Below are 23,491 nucleotides of genomic sequence, written 5' to 3'. Positions count from 1 at the left end.
CCCCTGAGGCCTCTCTCCTCCCATGGAAACTTTCCAGTCAATTCTGCAAAGGAGAAGGATCTATTTGGAGTTACAACCTGATGGTACCCTGAATTTTCAGTTGTATTTACTTGCTGTGAATTCAGATCTCTACAGCCATAACAAGGGCTGGCAAGAGTCACTGGGGTCTGAACTGATTTTTATTCCAACAATTGCTGCGCATACAAATCAACATCCTTTGCTTGATATTTACTGCTTTGCTCATGCTGGAAGCAAAGGACAGTAAGCATTATGAGAATTAAACACGTTGTCTGTTTCCCTTGGAGCCTCCATACCCTTGTCTTCTGCTGGGAAGCTACAGTACACAACTTCTTACAGCCTCTAGTCCTCAATGAATCTCAACAAATATCCCTATGCTGCTTACAGTAAAAGTACATACCAGGGGAGCTATTTCCTTCCTTCAGTTATACACTGTCAGTAGCACGGAGCTGTGCTAATTCAGGACCCTGCTCCTGTTCCACAAAGATGCCAAAAGGTCTTGCTGTGGAAATGAAGAGCTAAAATTAACAGCTCCAAAACTGCAGAAAGAAATCACAGTAAAGACTATATAACATCTGTGTGTTTAGACAATGTCTTTGGCCAATGCCATTAATACAAAATAAAAATTCTTCTTTAAGGGCAAAAGGACTGCATACAACCTATGTGTACATCATACATCTCAGATGTGATCCTGAGAATCCATTAAGCAGCAACTCTGCTTAAGTTCCAGACATGTAGCATTTCTCAGGGTTTCTTCCTTTGTAACAGTGTGTGAGATCCGTGTGCCTGCCTGGGATCAGTGCACCATCCAAGGGCAATAAAATCATGTACTAGATTAGGAAACAAGGAAGACAACTGCACATTCTAGTCATCCCCAGTGTGGGAGGGTGTGATGGTGCTACAAGCTGCTGCTTATCATGTTGCTGCTGAAGGCAACCGTGTAGGCAGAACTCACAGCCTTCCAGAAGCACCCCAGGACTGCTCCGGATCCACTAGGCTGGGAATAACGAAGCTGCTAAGCTGCCTCCAACTTCCTTGAGAAGTCAGGCATCAGGAGAGGACAAACTATGTTGCCTGTCACAGCATCTCACCTTACAGATGTAGGGTAGATGTGCACCCCACACACCACACATCATGGCTGGGTTCCAACACATGCTCTGAGCCTCCATCTCAGGGAAACAAGACTAAAGGCTGGGAAGGACCTAAATGTTGTCTGGATGTGGAGTCAGGATAGATGAAACATGAACAATTTCATATGAACACCTTAAGAATCCAAATATTATTCATTACATTTTTTGTTAAAATAAGTATCACCATAAAAACTGAACACATATCCAATACTCAGGAATTCACCACAGACCTACGAGATACAAAAAGCTGTGGGCTCCATTTTGAGATGAAGAAGATAATTAGGATGTGGACTAAGTGACTTGCTCACTGTCAACAGGATGCAGTCACAGGTGGATGCCAAGAAACCCCCAAACCCCAGCCCAGATGAAGCACTGTGGTCTCTGTCTTTCAAAAAAACACTTGAGAGCTCTGAGCACCCACAAAACCTGTTGATTTCAGATTTCATCCGGGGGTGAGAGCATTTGGCATTTGTCAGGTGTGTTAGCATAAAAGGAAGGAGCTTGTGTATCTTTTCAAGCTCTAGAGACTGTGGCTGCTTTCAACAAGAAATTAGTAGGTTGTCTCTGGGTTTTGACATGTCAGACACAGAGACACTGACAGCTAATGAAGCTCAGAGACAATTACAGTGGCTCTCCCAAGATGAAGAGAAATCCACCCCTGCATTGCTGGGCACCAGTGTAATGGAAGTTGGACTATTCATAGCATATCCCCTTTTGTGCCACTACAAACACTGATCTGACAATGCAGGGAAAGAGGATGGAAATTGAATGCTCATTCCTTAGACAGACAATGTCAGAGATGCTGTATACAGTCAATAAATGTAAGAGCGTTTTTTGTCCAGGCAAATACATGATAAGCCAAGTTTCAAACTGACAGGACTGTAAATATAAATATTGTTGCCATGCCTGAAGTAACTTGATATTTCAGCTCTCAGAAAGTGGTTCTGGATTCACAATGACTTCAGTTCCTACGTGCCTTTGAAAGTGGATCTAGGTTACTTTTGAGTTAATTTTGTAACAGGAATAGAACTCATGTAATTTCAATCAATACTCTGCCACTGTACCTTCTGTGTGTGTGTTCAGGCTATGTGTTTTCTTTATTAATCCTAATTAGAATTGTAAACATGGACTGTACCAAAACCACTCTTCTTTGCATCCATAAAATTGCTCTTATATTTCTAGGAAGTTTAATGCAGGCATGGGCAGCAGGTAACAAGACTTGCTCTGTGAGGGTGCAGCACAGCCTGTGTAGGCAATGCTGGCAGGAGATACCACGCACTTCCTACCCAGAGATAGGATAATATAGCTCTTGTGGACAGCCAAATATAAATATGCATATGGAATATAAAGCAGGATGGTTCTACTATCCAGCCACAGAAGTAATTTTAAAAGCCATGAGTAAATGTATATGAAACCATCACACTTGCTGCATCTATTTTGCACTCTGCACATCTCTATTTTGCAAATTGTTAGAGTAAAGTCATGGTTACAATAATTTCAGTCAGCACTTCCTTTATGGAAGCAATTTCTGGAGGTCACAGCCTGAAAGAATGTTTATATCTGATGAAAAACATCATGCTTGGAGGTTTCTGAGACTTAAAAAACCCCTCAAAACAACCCCAGTATAATCAAAACCTATCTTGAACAATACTATTTGTTGATTTTATTAAATAAACAAAGTTTTTAAAAGAGGTTTTTCATTTTTTTCCCTATTAACTTCGAAATACTAAATTTAAAGACTTAGTTTGCCTATTCCTAATCCAAACATATACAATGCAAAGCTCTGAAGCAGTTAAAAAAAATTTGCAGGTGTGGTTTTCATGCTTTTCTCACCCACCCATACACTTCAAATGTACTGTTGGAGCTGTGTTTAAAACCCTTGAAATCTGGAGGGGAAAGGATCCCTACAGACCCAGCCCCATGCATGGCATCAGGATCAGTACTCACATCTCCAAAGGAACATGAACTAATCCACACAGTAAGACAGGATTTACAAGACAGACTGTAACAGCTCCTAAGATAGCTGTTACTGCCTCTGTATTGTTAATGTGTTTGCAAGATTAGTATTAATTACCCAATAAGGGATATATCTGTTTTGAGAGCTTCTAATAAGTCTGTGCTTAATATTAAGCAAATCCCATGCAAATGAAACAACATATGACATAAGCAAGAAAGTATTTAATTATTTTATATATCTTAGGGGTTTATAATAAATAAATCTGTCTTTGCAGGATCTATTGTAGGAATATATTTATGTGTCTATGAATAGTGATTGTATAAAAGGACATTCAAGGTTAAATAGGCAATGGAAAGGTGATATGAACTTATGATTGTCAACACACTCAACCTTAGATACCTTTGATTGTAGCCAGTTTTTGTATAAAGGATGGTGAGTACCTGTCTGCCCATCCACCCCTCCCTTCCTCCAACTTTATCATTCCTGGTTTAGGATTGTGTTCTGAACCTTCTTAAGCATCCAGCTTAATATGAGAATTGCAACATTTTTCTTAGGCAAACAAGAGAGAAAAAAATAACTGATAGAAGAGACCAGTGCAAAGGAGAATAATTTCACTGCAGCCCCCCAAGCAATCCTGGCTTTTACCAGATGGGCCCCCAGCTAGAGACTCTGACCCCCAGTCAGGCACCCAATAACAAACTGCAGGAAAGACTCAGCTCCTCCTCCCACTGTTCATCCCGTTTCCCAGCTCCTCTGCCCAGGAGAGGGCTGTGGGAGCAGGGGATGCCCGGCTTGGCTCGGCTGCACCAGCGGGGCGCAGGTCCTGGCGCTGCCGCCTGTGACTCACCAGCCCCCACAAGGCTCACACTTGTTTATTCCACTTGGATTCTTTGCTCCCTATCAAACTACAACAGCCAGTGATACTAATTCATCTTCATTTTCTCAAGTAAAAAAACCAACATGGCAACTCAGGCAAATGTTTTTAAAAAATGTGCTTTTTATCTCTTGATACCTCTGTGACTGAATTTTCCTTCAAGAATAACAGATGGCTTAAGTGTACCAGGTAAAGACTTTGCATGAGTTGGTGACAAAAAGAAGGGGTGTACAGTGAGTTTTTTATAACATAAATCTCCCCCAAACCCACTCTTGTAAACAGTAATAAGAACATGCAGGGCTTTTTAATTGAACATTAAACTCAGAAGTCCCATTACATTCACAGTACAGTATTCAGTTAATACATCCTTTGGGGTTTTTTTTTCCCTTTGTCCCACCCACAGAGATGTTACAAATTGGATTTAAATTAAATTTCATTCTAAACACATATATTCAATCATAACAAAACAGTGACAAATTAGCTTATTCCATTTAAACTCATTGTATGCTGAGGCTGAGTGCCTCCTGCTCCAACCCAGGGCCGATTTCCCAAAGGTTGGGTATTTAAAGAACTGACGCACAAATGTGTGTGCAGCTATTAGCAGGGAATTGGTTTGATTATTACATGAAATATCAGGTTGAACTGCAGTGTGTTTTAAAGTGTGAATATGGAAAAGGGTTGTTTTTATTATTGCATCAGTAAAGGGTATAAAGGGATGGGTACAGAGTGCTGCAGAGGTAGGTGCAGCTGTTCTAGAAATGCCTACATTTTCTTTTCCCTCTTTCTTAAATATGATCTGATACAAAAAGAAATCTGACTGGTAACTTCTCTTTTAACATAGTCTGTTGTAAATCCATTGAAACACTATTCACCATTAGCTACCTTTCCTGTACAGGAATAACATATAAAGAGATTTTCTTGTTTGGTTGTGGGTTTTTTCCCATCACAGCTGGGCCCTTGCTAGTTTTAGCATTTAAAGGAAGCCAGAATGGGTCAGGTGTGGAGAGAAAAGAACAAATTTGATACTACTCCTGAGAGAACTTGGATAGATTCCAAATCAATCTGTCTCAGGGGGTGGAGGGAAGGGCAGAAAATCAACAGGCCTGAAAAAAAAAATCCCAAGTGTTACCATAGCTGAACATCAACTGTGGTTAGATCAAACACTTGTGAAGCAAAGGATATTGAAACCGTTATTTGTAAAGAAAAAAAGCCATCATTTCAAAATTATGGTGGAATGTGTTTAAAAAATAAACATTCTCAATTTGCCTGAAAATTTGTTAAGTGTAAACAAACTCTCTGCTTTTCCCAGATTTATACAGTCTGTATGCACTGAGGATATTTTGGAGATAATTCAGGACTCACTGTTAGAAATTTCTGTAACAGGTAGGACTGTGATGTCCCTACAAGGGGATGTGCTTTAGCTGTCTATTGGCCTAGGGTAGTTAGTCACAACTGCTAACAAACAGGAAAAAAGAAACAATTAAAATTCTAATTGGTTTGAAACTTTAAATCCCATCCCAGCATGCACTCTCATTCTTCTACATACTACCTAAATCCTAGCAAACCATTTTGCCTTCTCTCTGTGGGCCAGCCATGTACAAATTCGCTGCTTCCAAAATTCAAACTCCAAGTTTAACTCCGGATTTAATCCTGCCAGATGCCCAGAAGCTATGACCTTCCCTGATCCTCACAAGAAGGGCCCAGTCCCTAATGGAATTGCTATGAAGAAACATTTCACAGAATTTCTTAGGTTGGAACAACCTCCAAGATGAGAAAGTCCAACCATTAACCCAGCACTACCAAATCACCACAACTCCATGTCCCCGAGTGCCACATCCACATGTCTTTGAAACACCTTCAGGGATGGTGACTCAAACACTTCTTTGGGAAGCCGGCTCCAGTGCTTAACAACCCTTTCAGTGAAGGAATTTTTCCTAATATCCAACCTAAATCCCCTCTGATACAATTAAGGCCTCTGGTCCTATTGCTACCTGGGAGAAGAGACCTCCAGGTCACCACATCCTCCTTTCAGGCAGTTGTAGGGAGCTATGAGGTCCTTCCTCAGCCTTTTTTCTCCAAGATAAACATCCCCTCAGCAGCTCCCTCAGCTGCTCCTCATCAGCCTTGTGCTCCAGACCCTTCCCCAGCTCTATTCCCTTCTCTAGACAGGCTCCAGCCCCTTCCTGTCCTGAGGGGCCCAGAGCTGAGCACAGGATTCCAGGTGTGCCCTGCCCAGTGCCCAGCATGGGTGGATGGCCCCTGCCCTACTCCTGGCACAGGCCAGGTGTCACTGGCCATCCTGGCCACCTGTGCACACCTGGCTCTGTTCAGCTGCTCTCTACCAGCACCCCCAGCTCCTTCCCCTCTGGGCACCTTCCAGCCCCCCTGCCCCAACCCTGGAGCACTGCAGGGGGTTGTTGCATGTTTAAAAAATAAATAATCATAAATCAGGACATGATTTATGGTAGCTGTCAGCTGAATTTTTTCCCCACATGCCAATGGTGCGAATACCGTGAAGTTCTTTTGTACCTTCATGTTGTTATCTTATCACAGGGGTTCCATACTGTTGTCTCCTATCACAAAAGTTTCACACCTTCTTGGTGTTTCTTGTGGGCATCTCCTCAGAGCACTGACTCTTTCTTCTTCACAAAGCAGCCACTGACTCCCTTCTCACCCAGCCACCCCACTCTTTTATAGCATCTTCTTCTCATTGGTTACAGCTGTGGCCTGGTAAAGTCAGGCCTGTTCTAATCCTTGATCATTAGCCCAGCTGCAACTCCTTAGAGTAAGACTACTTTCTACACCATCTTTATTTTCTTATTTTTGATCCCCCTACACCTTCACAGCTGTACCCAACTCACTGCCCAGGTGTAACAACTCCTGGCACCAGTAGTTTTTCCTTTGCCACACGAAGGAGAGCTACAGAAGTGCTGATTACACCATCACCAATAATTTCTTACAGCTACAGGATCTCAAAACATGTTTCCCATTTTGCGCAAGGTCTACTGAGCAGTGTTTGAGGTTGTACCATCTGCCCAAACAATACTTCCACATTATTGCACCCTATAAATCAAATACAACTGCAGGAAAGCAGGTGGTCATAAACTAACAGAAAAATCAGACCTATAGTGCACATATATTAGACTAGATCCACTCATCATGTTGCCCAGTGGTTGAATGCAGACAAGAGGCCAATTTATTTAGGTTATGTGTGGCTGACAGGGGTGCTGGGAGCTCGTGCACATGTTCTGGATAACAGGCTTGCATGTTCTGACTGGCCTGACAGGGAAATACCTTCCCTTGTCCTCACTGCTACTTGCCTGCTGGGGGTCCCAGAAAAAACCCAGCCAATGCAAGGATCCCTGGAGGAGGAACACTTCTCTTAGCAAAGAGCAAAGTGGGGCACCTGGGATAGATAATGATGCTTAGGTAGATGAGCAACTGCAGCCAGGGACAATGGGAAGGGATGTCTCAAAGAGGTAAAGGAATTAATGTGGGTGGGAATTGCAAGTGGGGCAGAAGGGACTTGAGTGGAATGGAAAAGGAAAAGTTGATTGTAGCATTGATAAGCTGGAATCTTCAGCAGCCTGGCCACTGTTTGACACTAGATTTGCTGAAGAAATATTAGCCTCAGTGAGAACTCTGCCTGAGCAAGGATCTCAAGCTGAGAACTGTGGTAAACAATCTGGTTTTTTAGTTGCTTGGGGGTATTTTTGGGTTCTTTGTTTGTTTGTTTTTAATAATCAAAGACCTTGAGCACACCACCAGCAAGATAAGGACAAGAGGCAGTGGCACATCCTCTGGAATAGGAAATGGTGCCCATAGCACAGGATTATGCTCAGCACCAGGGCACAGCCCAGCAAGCAGAGCAGGGCAGTGACAGTAGCAGGTCTTGGTGACAGCTCAGGGAGCCACAAGTGAAGTGTAGGTTACACATCGACTTCAAGGTCCAATTGAAACCCAAGCGACATTCCAAGACAGGGCTGGGGCCATGCACACCTACACTGCAGGGACTGAAGCCCCAGAGAGGAGCTGCAGAGGGGTTCCTGGGCCATGGACAGGCTGCCAGGGGCTGGGCAGGGCTGCTGGGGATTGTTGGGGCAGGTGGGGCCCTGGTAACCATCAAGGGGTGTCTGTGGAATCTACCAGCACACACAGCTCAGGGCAGCTGCAATGCCAACAGAATGTCATATCCTAACACTGAAATAAATAAAGGGCAAAGCTTAATAGGCACAAGTGACCCTCATTCCAAACCACTGGAACTGCTCTGGTGAGTGCAGGTTACACCAGTTGGAGCCAGTGAGATCCAGCCTCTCTTGATTCTGAGGTCAGATCCAGGCACGTTTTAATTAAAGGACAGAAAAGAAAACAGAATGGTATGAGTTAAAACCTACTGCCAGCAAAAGCCTCATCTTCTAAAAATTCTTTAAGACTACTTAAGTATTCCTGCCCCAAGGAAGCAAATGAGATTATTCATATAAGTAAAAACTACTTACACAAGCTACAGTTTGTAAGACACTTTACCAATTACAGAGACAGATTTCTGCAACAAAGTCTTACAAAATATGCAAAGACCACTTTTTTTCTACTCTCAAAATAATAAAAACCACTGACTATCCAAAATGACAAATTGGAGGGAAGAAAGAGAAAACTGCAACAATAACCCCTCTGCCAATGGTGTTATTTAAAAATTAGTTTCCTTCTAAAAACCCTATATATCCTCTTTACTTTCAGTTATTAGAGTATGATTTCAAATAAAAAGGGGCACTTGAAATAAGCACCAGGAGTTGCTTGGACATAGAAATGTGTCTGATCACAAAATTGCTTACAATGTTAATGACAAAACCATTCCTGTTTGTCATGGCCACAAAAAACACCCTGTTTTTTGAAAGGATAAGGTCCTTTATGATGTTGATAAAGTACTCCTCTTGCAGAAACACAGGGTACCATCAATCAATAACATTTGTCTCTGGCTTCCTTCGTTGACATCCCAATATTGCAACAGCAAATCATAATCCTAGCAAAGTGAACAGGCTCTGGGGAAAAGCAGCTATAAATTGGGCCTGCTTGGATCAAATGAACTCTATCATGAAGGTCTGTTAAGCACTGAGTGTTTTACTTTCTAGCAGAACATTCAAATTGAAAAGAAATAGGTGAATTGAAAGTAAGAAGCAGAGTTAGAAACCAGACAGCCAAAGTAATTTGGTTCATCAGTTAATTAGCAGCAGATCATCCTGACAATCACTGTTGTGTGTGCTTTTCTTTAGCAGTTACTAGATTTCACTGTACCTCAATATTTTCACATTTATTCCTCCTCGGTTTGGAAGATTTCCTTAGGTGCAAAGCTCAGGCTTGAGCTGAGCAGATATCAGTCCATTGCTTTAATGGGCAAGAAGGGCCTGTGGATGTCAGAGGCTGCTGCAGATCACAAACAGCCCTTTATGTAAAACAGCTGAGCTGAGCTGCACCTGTTTAAAGTCACTTCATCGGGGTTTGGCTCGGGGTGACCACCCACCAGCCTAAATGAAACACAAAGTTTTCCCTGGCACAGGAAAAGGCAGGCAAAGAGAATCTTGCACCAAAATATGCACGTTCAACTGATGCAACTTTGTCACAAAGACAAGTCTGAGTTCTTTTTGTTGACCCTTTAGTACGTGATACTAGCCCACTTAACTCCAATTTTCAAAAACAGATTTAATGGTGTTTCGTTATCATAAGAAATTATCATTACAATTATTCCCCTTTGGTACCCTGGAGCAGGCTGCGTAGTGCAGTGTCAAAGTTCAGTTTTGATCTGGGTCACACATGCATCAGGCATGAGAAGGAACAAACTCAGGTACATGAGTACTGAGCTGTTACCTCCACCTCAGACAAGTGCACAAGCAATCTGCCAATACATGGTGGGCAGGAAGACCTCGAGGCAGGCAGGGAGCTCACCTCAAAGCAGATTTTATTGAGGTTCACTGATGCCAACACTGTGCAAGAGGTCCAGCTGAACCCCAGGACACAATCTAGACCTTGACTGTAGGTAAAATGCAATGATGAAAAGGGGGCAAAGTAATCAAAAAGAGCCAGTGCAGCCACACTGACATGCTGCATAGACACTTTGAGGGTGATGTCTCTCCACAGTTCTAGAGTACGAAATTCTGCTGCCTGGGTACCCCCACAGATCCTTTCATGTGCATCACAAAGGTAGTATATTCAAAATCCAGTTTCAAATCACAATTATTATTATCAATTATTATTATGAATTCCAAGTAAAGTAAAAAATACTCCTGGGGACTGTGGAGATGTATTTCTGACACAGGGAGCAGGATCTAAAAGCTCACTTTCTGACTCAAGTCTTTACACTATTTACAATTGCTTTCCCAACTGCTCAGGTGTCAAAGAAAAAAGCAAACTGTATTGTGCAGAAAAAGTAACTTTGACAGGTCTAATTTACTGAGACTGATTCATGTGACAGCATAAACAAATCATTCTTTTCAAAGTCTATATTGAAAATGGAGTAAATTGATCGTGGAGTCAAGTGCACTAGTAATTTCAGGGAGTATTGTGATTTCATTTGTAAAACTATTGCAAAGAGGGGAAGAACCTGTCTTTCAGAGCTGGCTTCAATTTTTGCACTAGTCAGAGCAGTGGAAGACTATGCTGGTTAAGAGCATACTGCCACTAACAGCACTTTTCCTGTGCAATCCTGCTACTGTGTATTCAGGGAAGGAACATGAGAAATCCCCTGAGAGCTTTTGTACAAATATACAGTGGAGATCAACAAGAAATCCTCAGAGCGAACAAAACATTCTGTATGTGTTTTCTTACTGCTTCTGGAGGGGCAGAATGTTGAGACTGATTAGAACACCAGCGTAACACGCAGTTTCTTACTGGAATTGGTTTTTATGCTTAGGAGCAATTAGAGAAACAACAATATGAGAATGATGGTTTTTAACATGGGTTCAAATTATATAATCTCTGAAGTCATTGTTTTCTTGCTCTGCAGGGGAGAGGGCATGTTCCTGAGAGTATTCTCCAACTGACAGCGCCCGAGCTTCTTATCTGGGAATGAAAACGAGTGAGATGTAAACTTTGTGAAGATAAGCAATAGCAAAACTCGTGTGTAATGTATCCAGCCAAGCTAAGGATCCTCCAGGCAGAGAAAGTGAAGCCAATAAGTTATGCTAGACAGGCACTTACAGAGGGCTTCTGGGGTCATGTTTACTAATCTCTCTCTCTCACTCTGTCAGAGTGCAATGAAGGACCACAAAGCATGCAAACTACAAGGTAGATAAACAGTGAATTATTCAAAACGATACCTTCATGCTTTCTATAAAAATAACAAAAGTTAAATCAAGAATGCATTTAACCAAAGAAAAAAAATTAATAGCCCAGATCCTCGGTATGCCAAGATCACAACAACTGGGATGTGTCTTGCAAGAACAGTTTTGTCCATTTTGCAACAAATGGATTTAATAACATGCCCCTGTTTTCTCCCATGCCTTGACTTGGTTCAGCCCTTTGGCTTAAGTTCCAGCTGATCCCCTCTCCTTCCTTTTTTTTCATATGTTCCCGTCCATACACAGAAGGTACAAAATCTATTGTTTGTATTTCCAGGGGAAAACCAATTCTGTCTCAAGAATATTCACCTTTTGTGTTCATCTTAAAGCTTCATAAGGTCAACACAAAATAGGGAAACAGAGCATTAAATTTCTAAAATCAATAGCATGTACATAAATTGACATTCATTACTTTACAGCGATTTCCAGTTTCTCCTTGATTGATTAAAGCCAGGGGTTGAAAGTAAGTGCTTTTCCCCTGCCTGGAGAAATTCCCAATTGTCCATGCTGTGAACCTTCCATTATGAGACATGAGACAGCGGTAGCAGTACATGGTTCATTTCACACCGCCACAAAATAGACTTGTCATTCCACAATCGAAAGTAAGGAACCCGATGGAAGAGCAATGTGTCAAAAACTTGTCAAAAGTGGCCCGTGCTTAATGACAACTGAGAACAAGGAAACCATATCCTAAGGTTTTCACTGGCCAGATCTCACACACGGGGAGCACAGCAGAAAAATTATCCTGTTAATTTGCTGTAAGTTTATATGTGATATTGAATGGCAAATCATATTTTTCAAACTAATTAATTCTGATTTCACATTAATTTAGAGAAGATTAATATTTACAATACAATTACATTCGTTAATTTACAAAAGCAGAGGGGCAAAACCATTTAAATAAGGGCTGCTTAAATTAATGCTAAGAAAAAAGAGGTATTTTCTCTACTCTAAAAAAAGCTGGAAAGCTAATGCTGCATTAAATGTCCTGTTATTAAGGGTTCTCTATACTAACATGATAAGTATAACAAATTGATATTTTGTATGAATTATGTTAGACCCTGAGAAATGATAATGTCAAATTCTGCGGCACAGTGGAGCTGAACCAATTAGATGAGTAGATAATTTGGCCCTTCATACTAATAACACATCGTTAGTTAGAATATCTTCAAAGAAAAACATGTATCTGGGGAATACTTTGCAACTAGGTGATGCTTTTTAAATGTTTATACAATGGAGATGGGGATTTGATTTCTTAAACCTCAAATACTAGGAAGGCAATTCAATAAAGTGGGGATTATAACTATATAGAGATGACAATATTGCTGGTTTATTAACAGTTCCAGAAGAACATGCATGTGCATATGGTGTAGATGTCGAAAATATTTTTTCATGGATGGGCTGATAAATGAATGATGGACAAAGCTTCAGAGTCACAAGGATTCGTGAGGATTCACAAGTTTGGCTGCTTATGTCTGAAGTCCTTCAACTAAAAAAGGCAAAATTTTGGAGGACTGTCTTTCCTCACAGTGCATTTTTGCATTTATTCTCCTGTGTGAGCACATGGAAAACTTTCCAGAAGTTTATATTAGACCCTCAAAAAGGCTTAAGTTCACTTCCTCAAAGCAAAGTTTAGAGGAAATGACACACATGCCAAATCACTTGACCCTGCAGGAACCTGCAGAGGCAGCAAGTCAGGCTGCCTTGAGAGACCTCCTCATGTCACAAATGCCAGAAGAGTTTTGTTCAGTGGGGATCCAGGGAGGTTTCGACCTATCCTATTCAGTCTTGAACTTCTGAGTGGCTGCAACTTCCCTGAATTACACTTGTTACAAGAGCTGTAAAGGCATCGAACAGCAAATCCTTCCAGGTAACTCACATAAAACTTGTACAATGCCATTTTTTGACCAAGAGAGACTCAAAGGCAGATACTCACTGAACCACAGGGCTTCACAGACATGTAGAGCAGCACACTGCTGGGGACACAGGGCAGAATTCTCAGTACCCTGAGGATTATTTTGTCCATGCACTTCATGATCCTTCAGTGGCAAAGGAAGGATTAATGGATGAGTACAGTAGATAAAGAACTTGGAGGTCCCTTCACTCCCAGGACTCCCAGGCTCTTTGCTTGCCAGAGCAGTCTCATTACCTTCATTTGTGTCCCACAGAGCTTGTCATGGAGTCAGGTTTCCACTGGCCATTTACAGCCTGTGGACTTTGCCACACTTTTCTGGAGCTCATAGGGTGAAATCAATATTATTCCTGGTGACTCAGTTACTGGGTTGTGTTTGTGTGTGGGGGGTGTTCAGGAAAGCCTTCAGGAGAGTTTCCTGTGTTCATGGGGAAGTAGAGAGTTTGTGTGGAAGGAACATCTTTGGCAGGAAAGGCAGTATATTTTCAATTCTGAAACCAGCCAGCTCTAAACTCTGTTAAAAAGTGAAAGGATGAATAAGATTTACATATATACAACTCTTTGTCCACAACAGAACTTTAGGGGAAAAAAATAAATAAATAAATGTTAACATAGCAGGTAAACTGAAACTGCTCTCTGAAATTATTTTCTAATAAATAATTATCATTTCAAGGTGAACTGAATCCAAACCCAAAGGCCAAAAGAGGTCTTGGACTCTATCAGGCAAGCACACCATGCTTTGTTCCACTCTCTCCTGGCTCTTTTTCTGGTAAAGATTTTCCCACCTCCTATCTGAGTTAGGTTATTATTAGCCTTCAACATGCAGATGCACTGTGAATACACCACATGATGGTTGCTGTAACAGAGCACCATGGGATTTGAAAGGAAAACCCAAGCACAAAGCAAAAACATAGAAAATGTAATGTGGAATTTAGGAAAGCAGCTGTTTAATTCTAGGCCTTTTCTGCAAACAAAAAATCTCCAGACTCACAAGAAAAATTTAACTTTGAGGCAAAATGATAATTTAATTTCAGTAGTATTAGCAAACACCTTGACTCCTCCAGTCCACAGTGAAGGAACTGTGGCTGTGGAGTGATATGTGAGCGTGTGTGTGCCTGGCAGAGGGGAGGGCAGCGCTGATATTCCCTCTCAGTCTCACCCCCAGAGCATTTACTCTGCTCCTGTTCTCAGAGCCATCTCTGTCTATTCTCCTGCTACAGACACTAAACAGCATATTTGGTAAAAATTAAAAAAAAAAATCCTTCCATATTTAAAGGACAATAGGACAATTGGCTAATTGAATAAACTGATTATTTTAAGGGCATTTACAAAACCATTCAAAAACCATTTACCCCATCAAGGAAAAAAATTCCAATTGGTGTCGGGAGCTGTCCTTAGGGATCCACCACTCTAAGCCTCTCAGCATTGCACTGCCAGTGTCTTTGTTCTTGACCTGACCTAAAAAAGTGCTCTCTTTATGAGTCACAGAGGATTTATTTTCTGCCTTAGCTTAGCCTCAGCTTCTTTTAGGTAGAAAATGACAGTTTTGCTCAGTTGTGGCAAATGACCTGCACTTTTTATGATGTAGATGATTGTCCAGCAGGATCTATGCTGAAGCCACCAGTGTAATTGAATTTAGGAGCACAGCAAAACTGCCTGGAAATGTTTACTAGAAACACCACTCTTGGGGATGGCAGTAGGTTTTGGAATTCCCTCCTATTTTCACAGAGATGTTTAAGCCTAAAAGTGCAATTTATCAGAATATTTTACAAGATACTCTTTTATTGCCAAATGAAATATTTAATGTGTGAATTAGATCTGTAGTTCACACAAGCCCCTAAGAAATGTACAGGTTTATCTTATTTTACACTGACTGAGGATCTGTATGAAAACTCTCTCCTTTCCCCAGTTTTATACATTAATTTGTCCCTTGAATCAGCTCAGAACAAAACCCCACTGTATCTGTGCTCAGTTCTGTAACTTCTGTAATTATCATTAGAGATTTTTGTTAGATATTTCTGTTAGAGATTTTTGTACATCTGCAGGGAAACATTTTATAATCTAGGCATTTAGCCTTACTGATATGTGCTTTATGGCTTACAAAAAACTCTGAAAATATGTTTCAGGATAGTGTTTATTTGGATTTAAAATAAAACTTGTGCAGAGAGAAGTCATAAACACTATCTACTCCTACAAATTTGAATCACTTACTTAAGAATTGTCCCTCCCAGATTACCTAAGGGGACTCTTTCTTTAAAATGATTCCTCTTTGAAACCTGAGTCTGGGTTATAGTCCTGCTTTAAGACACAGGAGCTTGGTCAGAGACTGCTCCTTTCAGCAGCTCAGGGTGGGATGGCCACAGGTACAGAGGGCCTGACCACAGCCCTGCCGTGACACCAGTGTCACTTCACACTGAACACATTTACTCCAGGTGTGAGCACTCTGCCCCAGAGAGACAAAGTCCTTAAGCTGGTCCTAATAACAGACTGTAATTTTGCAAAGCAGAAATACAGTTCAGATTCTTTCACTGGATCAAGACAGGCTGCTGGTTCCTGGGCCAGAACTCTTCAGCTAATCAAAGTTTCACTGGTCTGAGGCAGTTTACATCACTGAGGAGCTGGACCTATGTTTTTCAGGCTTATTGAAGACTGCACTCATGCTTCCATTTGCTGAGTATTTTTATTAATATTTTCTTACTTAATTCCTGCTCTGTAAATTTTAATTTCCAGATCTCAGGTCTTTGCAATCACATCAAAACTTCATTATCTAAGTAGTATTGGTAATGCTCAAAATCTGTAACCCTAATCCCACGGTGTTTTAGTAGGTGATTTTAATTATTTTTTCTTTAAAATTCTGATCACATTCCAGAGTTTCTATTGAAAAAAAATCCTGAAAATAAGACAAAACCATCTCAGAATAATCAGAAGCTAAAAGAATAGAAAATTGAAGTATATTATTTTAAAATCCTCATTAATTTTAAGCCAAATTTCAACCTGAGGTGGCTGAGCAATTGATTTTGTAGATATGGCTAATTGCTTATATATTTTCCCATAAATAAAAGAGTTTAGACTTCTATCAAGGTTTTACAGGGCTGTATTCTGTACACTATGTAAACAATGCAGTGCTAATACTTTTTCCCTCTCTTTCAACCTCCCCATTGGTTTTACATCCTGACATTTAAGAAAATGTAAATGTTAAAGGTTACCTACTACTATAAGGAAGTCATTTACTCTACCATTCAGGGTAAAGGCACACCATTACCATCTGAAATATTAAATCACTACCAATTCATACCATGTGGGAGTTTTGTAGAGCAAATGGATTTCTCACTGATTGCCACTGTTACTCTCAAAAAAATGCATGTGATGAGTGGAGAACTGGCCTGGGGACCCTGCAGTGCAGTGAGAGGGCTGGCACTTCAGTCCTGCAGATGCACAGTTGTAATCTGCCACACATGTCCACAAAGAGGGAAAATACGAAGTTTAGCATGGTGGGGCTGGAGCTGTGCACATTGTCCAGCCACGTTCCTGGCTAACAGCCCAGCTGTGGCCCACCTTCCCTGGCCTGCAGGATCACTGAGAGCAGGATATCTCTCTCTACCTGTGCTGCTGGACAGGGTGTGGGTAGTAACACTGCCCTCTCTGGATGCACCCCATCCTGACAGAGCCATGGAGCTTCGTTCTCTGTGGGGAGCTGAGCCTGGCTGGGCTGCGGCCCTTGGGTGTGCTCTGGAGCTTTGCCACACTTCAGCACAGGCTTGTGCATAAACAACACTGATGATGAACAAGCTGGGGCTTGAGAATCAGCTCAGATCTACATTTAAGTAGTGCTGTGGATGCCACATACTCAGCTTGAGAATTCCATTTCACCTTGTCTGGAGCAAGGGGTGTGCACAAGCACAAGGGACTCCAGAACCCACAGCATCATTGAAGTCAACAGAGGTTTTGGATTTTAAATTGTCTCTGTTCCATAACTGCTGGATTTTTTGAGATATGCAAACCCACAAGCTTTTCATAAACAGTATGAGAAAGCTACAATACTTCTCTAACCACATCTTACACATTCTGTGTGTTACTGCAGGACACAGAGTCCCACTGGATGTTATTTATTTCTAAGAGTATTTCCATACACTTCCCTGACTTAAGAAGCCTGTATGCCCAGATGCAAAAGCAAACATTGCTCTTTGTGTGTAATGTTTGCTGAACTGGGCTCTAACCAGCTGTCTGCCTCCTTTTTTGTTCTCATTTTGTTCCCTTACAAGCGTACGCAGTGTCAGATGTCATCTAGTCTTTGTACATTTCCTCAAAAAACACATAAAATCCTTTTCCTGATTACCTTTGCTTAATATGACATATACCAAAGCCCTACAAAGTCAGCTGTTAGATTTATCATCCCTTCAAAAAAAAGTTCATCAATACCCGAGAGATGTTACTTTCATGTGGATTTGTGCATTTAAAAACTGCTATCTGATAACTTAAGCATAAAGTAAATCTTCCTTAGCTAACAACATCAGAAAAAAATTTCCAACAAAAGCTTCTAGGAAATATTCAATTCACTGTACAAAGATTCATTTTTATCTCTGTATTATACCACTGATGTGCCAAATGGGAGCAGAATTGTCTGCACTGATAGAATAACATGCTCTCCCCTCCTGTGGTAGGCATTTGCTTTATTTTTCTTTCGTGCACTCTGGGCAGATAAAGGCCATGATATTAAACTGTTCTGCCATCTCGTCATACTTTGTTGGTTACTGTTTAAAATATAGCAGATGTAGCTTCAAAGTGATATGAGAATGCAGTCTAGTACCTAAGCACAATACACATCCCTTACTGAAGGCTATTTATTGAGGAGAAAACATTTCACACATTTGTGTGTTATACAGAAGATGCTTTAATAAGGTTATTGTATTTGCCTGTCATATTGTACTGGCTTTGTACTGGAAATAGTCTTATTAAAGAGAAAGACTGTCTTTTCTATGACCAGGGTCTTTGATATTTAGAGAAAGATAAAACAAAAAGAACAAACTGCTCGAGCATTTCTTTGACATTCTGACACACTATTTCCTAAGCTGATGCTCTTGAGGTGAAAGCTAAGAAAAGCAGAGAATGAAATGCTTTGCCTTTTCTACTCCCTAGCCAGTAATAAGCCCTTTCATAATCAGCAATAGTCAAAGATATTCCACTCCATCAAAACCAAACACAAGTCATCCCCTGTGGAGCCAACAAGAATTTTCAATTTTCCACCCTTTTAGTACAGGTGCTTTTTATGAGCGACTTCGAAGAAGACTACTCAGTGCTCAGCCATCTGGTCATATCCAAACCCCCAGATACTTTGTCTCAAAGGCTGTTAGAGAATAGTTTTAAGGCAAATGAAAAAAAAAAATAAAACTAGGTGCAGCATTCTTTATTGTGAACTGTACTGTGACATGCTGCTCTCTCACTAATTCAGGTACGTCCCCCCCTGAATTCTAAAGTGAGTTTCATCCAAGTCCTTCATTTTCCAGGATGGTGGCCACCAAGGGAATGAAGCAGAAAAAATGTGAGGATCTTCAAGGCACCATTAGCAGCTCCATTTTTTGTTCATACACATGCTCATACCACCCCAGGAAAAGAGATTTTTACTAGAAAATACATTCTTTCTTATACTAAAATGAAGTCTCTTGCAAAAAGTAGTTGTAGGTGTTTCACCTTGGATTAATGTTCCATTTCCTCCAATATATCTCTGCATTCACTGTTTTTATCTGTCCCCAGTTAATTCTCTTTTCACGGTTTTCTCCTCATTTTCTCTTTTACCTTCTTTCTCATTTTTAAAACATCTTTTACTATTGATTTTCAACCCTAATTACAACCACAACTGTGCATTTTATTTTCTCTCACACAGCAGGTGAAATTTCATCACTGACTACAGTGAACTTGCACTGATGACAAACACAATGGACTACAACTGGCAGCAGCTCATTTATCAGCTGCTGCCATCAACCCATTTGAAATAAATATAAATGCATGAGTGCAAAACAAGTGAAAAGTTCATAGAGCAGGTTGATAATAACTTCCACCCTGAGCTTCACCAGTCTTTCTGCATCTTATTTTCTACCAGCCAAGAGAAAACACTACAGTATCTCTCAAGTTTCTGACCAATCATTAGGATTTGAAAGCAAGCACCTGACAGCACCTTTTCTCATGATTATACTTTTGTCATCTTTCACCTGTGGAGTTGGTTCTAACTTCCGCTTCAAGCTGCCCTTTCTGATGAACTTTGCTTCCAAATAATTTCTTTTGTTTTTATGGTTTGTTTTTGTATGTGGGCTGTTTTGTTGTGCTTGGTTTGTTGTTTGTTTGTTTGGGGTTTTTTTAAGTACAGAAAAGGTAACAATGGCAACAAAGGTAAGAATGGCAACAATGCTGCATAAAGGTATAGAATAACCTTTTACACAGAGAGAATTAGGATTTTTCAGAATGGAAGAGTGATAACAATCAATGAATAAGATGGGGGACTATAAAACAAAGAACTCCCTTATGAACAATTTTTTTCCTCACATCCCAAGAATTTGTTGGTGTACCCATTAAGTAGAAAGTTTAAAACAAAGAGAAGTACTTTTTCACCCAGTACAGAACTGAATTGCAGAGGCTCACCTTCACAGACTTTTGTAGATGTAAAATGTAAAGAGTGACAAAGTCACAGGGTAACTCCAGTGGCTGCTCTGAGCACAATGGTTCAAATCCTACCTCTACTCATGAGAAATGCAAACTGGTGTTTGCAGGGCTGTCTCTATCTGTCCTCATTCTTACCCTTCCTTGAGTATCAGACACTAACTACTATTCTAGTAGGAATATAACATTAAATGGATTTTAGTGTGACCCAAGTCTTTTCTTGTGTTAACACTAAAGCTGCAATGTAAACCTTTTGATTTGACATTGTTTACTGGAGAGTGGGAGGAAGATGTTTTCCCACACTGAGCGCTGGCCTTACACGATCCAGATCCACCCCCATTGCTTTACCTGGAGTCACTTGCACATGAATCTGCCTTGTGAATCATGCCTAAAAAGCACTCACCACTTGCTTTGCACTGAAGCGTACAGATAGAAAATGTCTTTGGGGGCTGGGGATTTTTATTTCTTCTTTTTTTTTCCTTTTTTCCCCCCAAGTCTATGAGTGGATGCTTCAGTTCCTTGCAGAGATCAGACACACAGCAGAAGTGTTTCCTCTCTTAATGGTCTGCTATCTTTAGAATATGACTAAGTTTCTAATTTTTTCCCCACCCACTTGCACAGCTCAATACAGCTGAGCAATACTGTAGACATAGCAATGAAGATAAACGACACACTGAAAATATTTTTTTACTTTAAAATGGACAGAAATGACATACAAATGTCTGATCCCAAAGCCAGTATCACAGATCTATTTGCCTTCCCTGCTGAAACCAAACTTCAAGTAACTAAAAAGCATTAGTTCCCTTTCTTGAAAACATTTACAATGAGATTTCATGTACACCATGGCAATAAGCATAATGTAGTAACAAATTGCACTGTTGTCCAGAATAAACTAACCTATATATTGCACTGAATGTCTCTGTTGGCACAGAGATGTGCTGGTTCTTTCCAGTAACGTTCAGGTTGTTTCAAATTGTGATCCAGCCCAGCCTCATTTCAGCAGCTGTCTCTTGAAACTTCACAATACAGAACCCTTCTTCTAGAGACTCCAGTGGACAAAGAAATGAAGTTTAATCATGCTTAAGATACAATGCTTACTCTTTGAGATCTCTTTTTCTCATACAAAAATAAGTTTAAGTCAACCACTTGTTACTCTGAATTCAATATTTTATAAGAACTGCAAAGTACATTTACAGACATGAGGGAAAGATTCTGAAAAGCTGTAAAAGACTACATGTTATCTCAGATCAGCTCAGCAGAAATATATCCTATTGGCTTAATATGTATACACATATGCACAGTGTATAGAGCAGCTTAACAAAACGTACATGTTTAAGGTGCTCTGCAAGTGACTCTCTATTTAATAATAAGACAGGTTATGCAGTACCCTTATTTTATGATCAACATTTATCCTATGTTTTGCACTGCACACTTGTAGACACACACTTCAATTAGTGTGAGACAAATGGCATAATTCCAGATCCACTAAACCTCGGAGACCTATATTGTCATGCACACACAGCATGCACTTTACTACTACCTAGGAAGCTGTATCTCTTCACCTACTCCTCTTTTTCAAAAGAAGCCACTTCTGAATAAATGGGATAAATAGCCCCCAGGCAGATACTCAGAAATCACAACTAAAACAGGCCCTCGTTTTTCTGTAGGCAGCCTCAGTGAGGTGAGTGCAGGGAAAACTTGGTCTCACACAGTGCCAGGCAGCTGAACAGTGGGCAGAGCTGCCCACTGCAGTGCTCCTGCTAGGCAGAGACTCCCTCTTCCCACAGGTTTATGAGACAAAGGTGAGAGAGATTTTCCAAACTGATCAATATCAGGCAACATCTAAAACAATCACACCCCTCAGAAATGCTCTGCAGTAACTTGGGAAGCTCCAGAAGCAGCATATTCTGCACAAACTCTGTCTTTCCAGGCTTCACTCCAGCCTGGGGATTTTTTGGGTTTGTTTTGCACTTTGCTTTTTTCTGGGTTTGTTTGTTTGGGGTTTTTTTTTTGCTTATTCCACTTCTGATCTAGAGAGCAAAGTCTCCCCAGGGATCCTCTGCAGCACCCATGTCCCTATAAACATTCTCATGACATGTATGACACAGACCTACATGATGGGACACTGCCTCTTCTGTGTCCAGCAAATGAGGTCAAATACTCCTTCATCAGGGGGCATTTCTGTACTGTGCTCAGCCTAGATCCATGTAGGAACTGCTCTGGCAAAGCAATGACTCCCCTTTATCAGTTACAGGCATGCTGCAGACGTCCCTGCACCAGCAGCAGCCCCACCTGCAGTGACTGCCCACAGAGCATCCTCTTCACTGTGTCCTCACAAAGAGGATACAGAACATTTTCTCCAGTCAAGCTAAAATCACTTTCAAGCTGCAGTACATTTGACAAGAGCACTTGTGAGGAGCTTAATGGCTGATATTTTGCAGCCAGCAGCATCCTTAATAAGAGCTGCAAGGGTCAAATGCGAAACCTTCAGGAGCCTCCAGCCCCTGAAGACTGCATACAGCAGAATCCTTCCTTGTACTGCTGGGTCTGGGAAGGGGCAGCTGGTACTGACAGGTACCACAGGAGAACTCTGTGCTGCAGGAAGAACTCACTGCCCTCCATGTTAGGGCTACTAGACCAAAGCTGACCAAAGAACCCTGCCCTGGATAAAAGAAACATTGAAAAAGTGTGAAATTTTCAAACAACATCTTTAAAGCTCACTATGAGGCTGACATTTACCTCATAAACATTGTGGCATGTGTTTCAATATTAAATGTGGTTGGTAAGATGGAGAAAGAGAACAAAAAAAGAGGAATGCTAAATAAAGTGATCTCTAGGAGCTAAGCAATTGTCAATTAATTGTCAATTAAGTGGAAGTTTTACAATTAAAGTATTTGATTTTCATAAATCTTTTGCAGCATGTCAGAGGAGACTAGGAAGAGAAAGTTTGGGGGTGGGAAGTCACAGAAGGAGGCTAGAAATTTTCCCCTGCAGGAGCCTAACAGTTATTTACAATTGATTCATTGAACAGAAGCATCTTGCCACAGCAGCCACCCACCTAACGATGACAAAGCACGGCAGTGCAGTGATGATGGCACAGCACAGTCAGGAAAGCCACCTCACATTAGCCATGGGTGGCTAATGCCACTACCCCAACACCCATACTCTGAGCTTTGCCCACCCTCTTGCTGGGTGAAAACAAGTTACTTCAAACCTCAAGGCAAGGAATACAATAAATAAATAAATATGCATTCAAACAGGAGGTCTGTGTTCCCTTATGGATTCCCTTAGGAATATTCTTCCTGACACACTGCAAGATGTGTTATGCAAAGAGAAAACACTGACATTTCACATAAAATAGTCAATCAGGACTGTATCATAAAATATATAATTTCATTCTCTAAAAACCCCTAAAGTGACTGACATTATTCCCAGGAATTAATCTTGATGAAATTGTTCAGCTTTCCTGTCACTTGTAAAGAATGCAAGTGGTTAGGTTTATTTAGGACAGACATGGACGTGTCAAGCCATGGCAGAGAGTGAGCTGGAGGGAAACATTAATGCACCAACTCTAACCTGTTTTTATATCATGAATCTCTCTCCCCAGTCCCCTCCCCCAAG

This window comes from Molothrus aeneus, chromosome 14 (assembly GCF_037042795.1).
Source record: "Molothrus aeneus isolate 106 chromosome 14, BPBGC_Maene_1.0, whole genome shotgun sequence".
In the NCBI taxonomy this organism is placed as follows: domain Eukaryota; kingdom Metazoa; phylum Chordata; class Aves; order Passeriformes; family Icteridae; genus Molothrus; species Molothrus aeneus.
The sequence above is the reverse complement of the archived record's forward strand: the minus strand, read 5'-3'. Positions refer to the sequence as shown.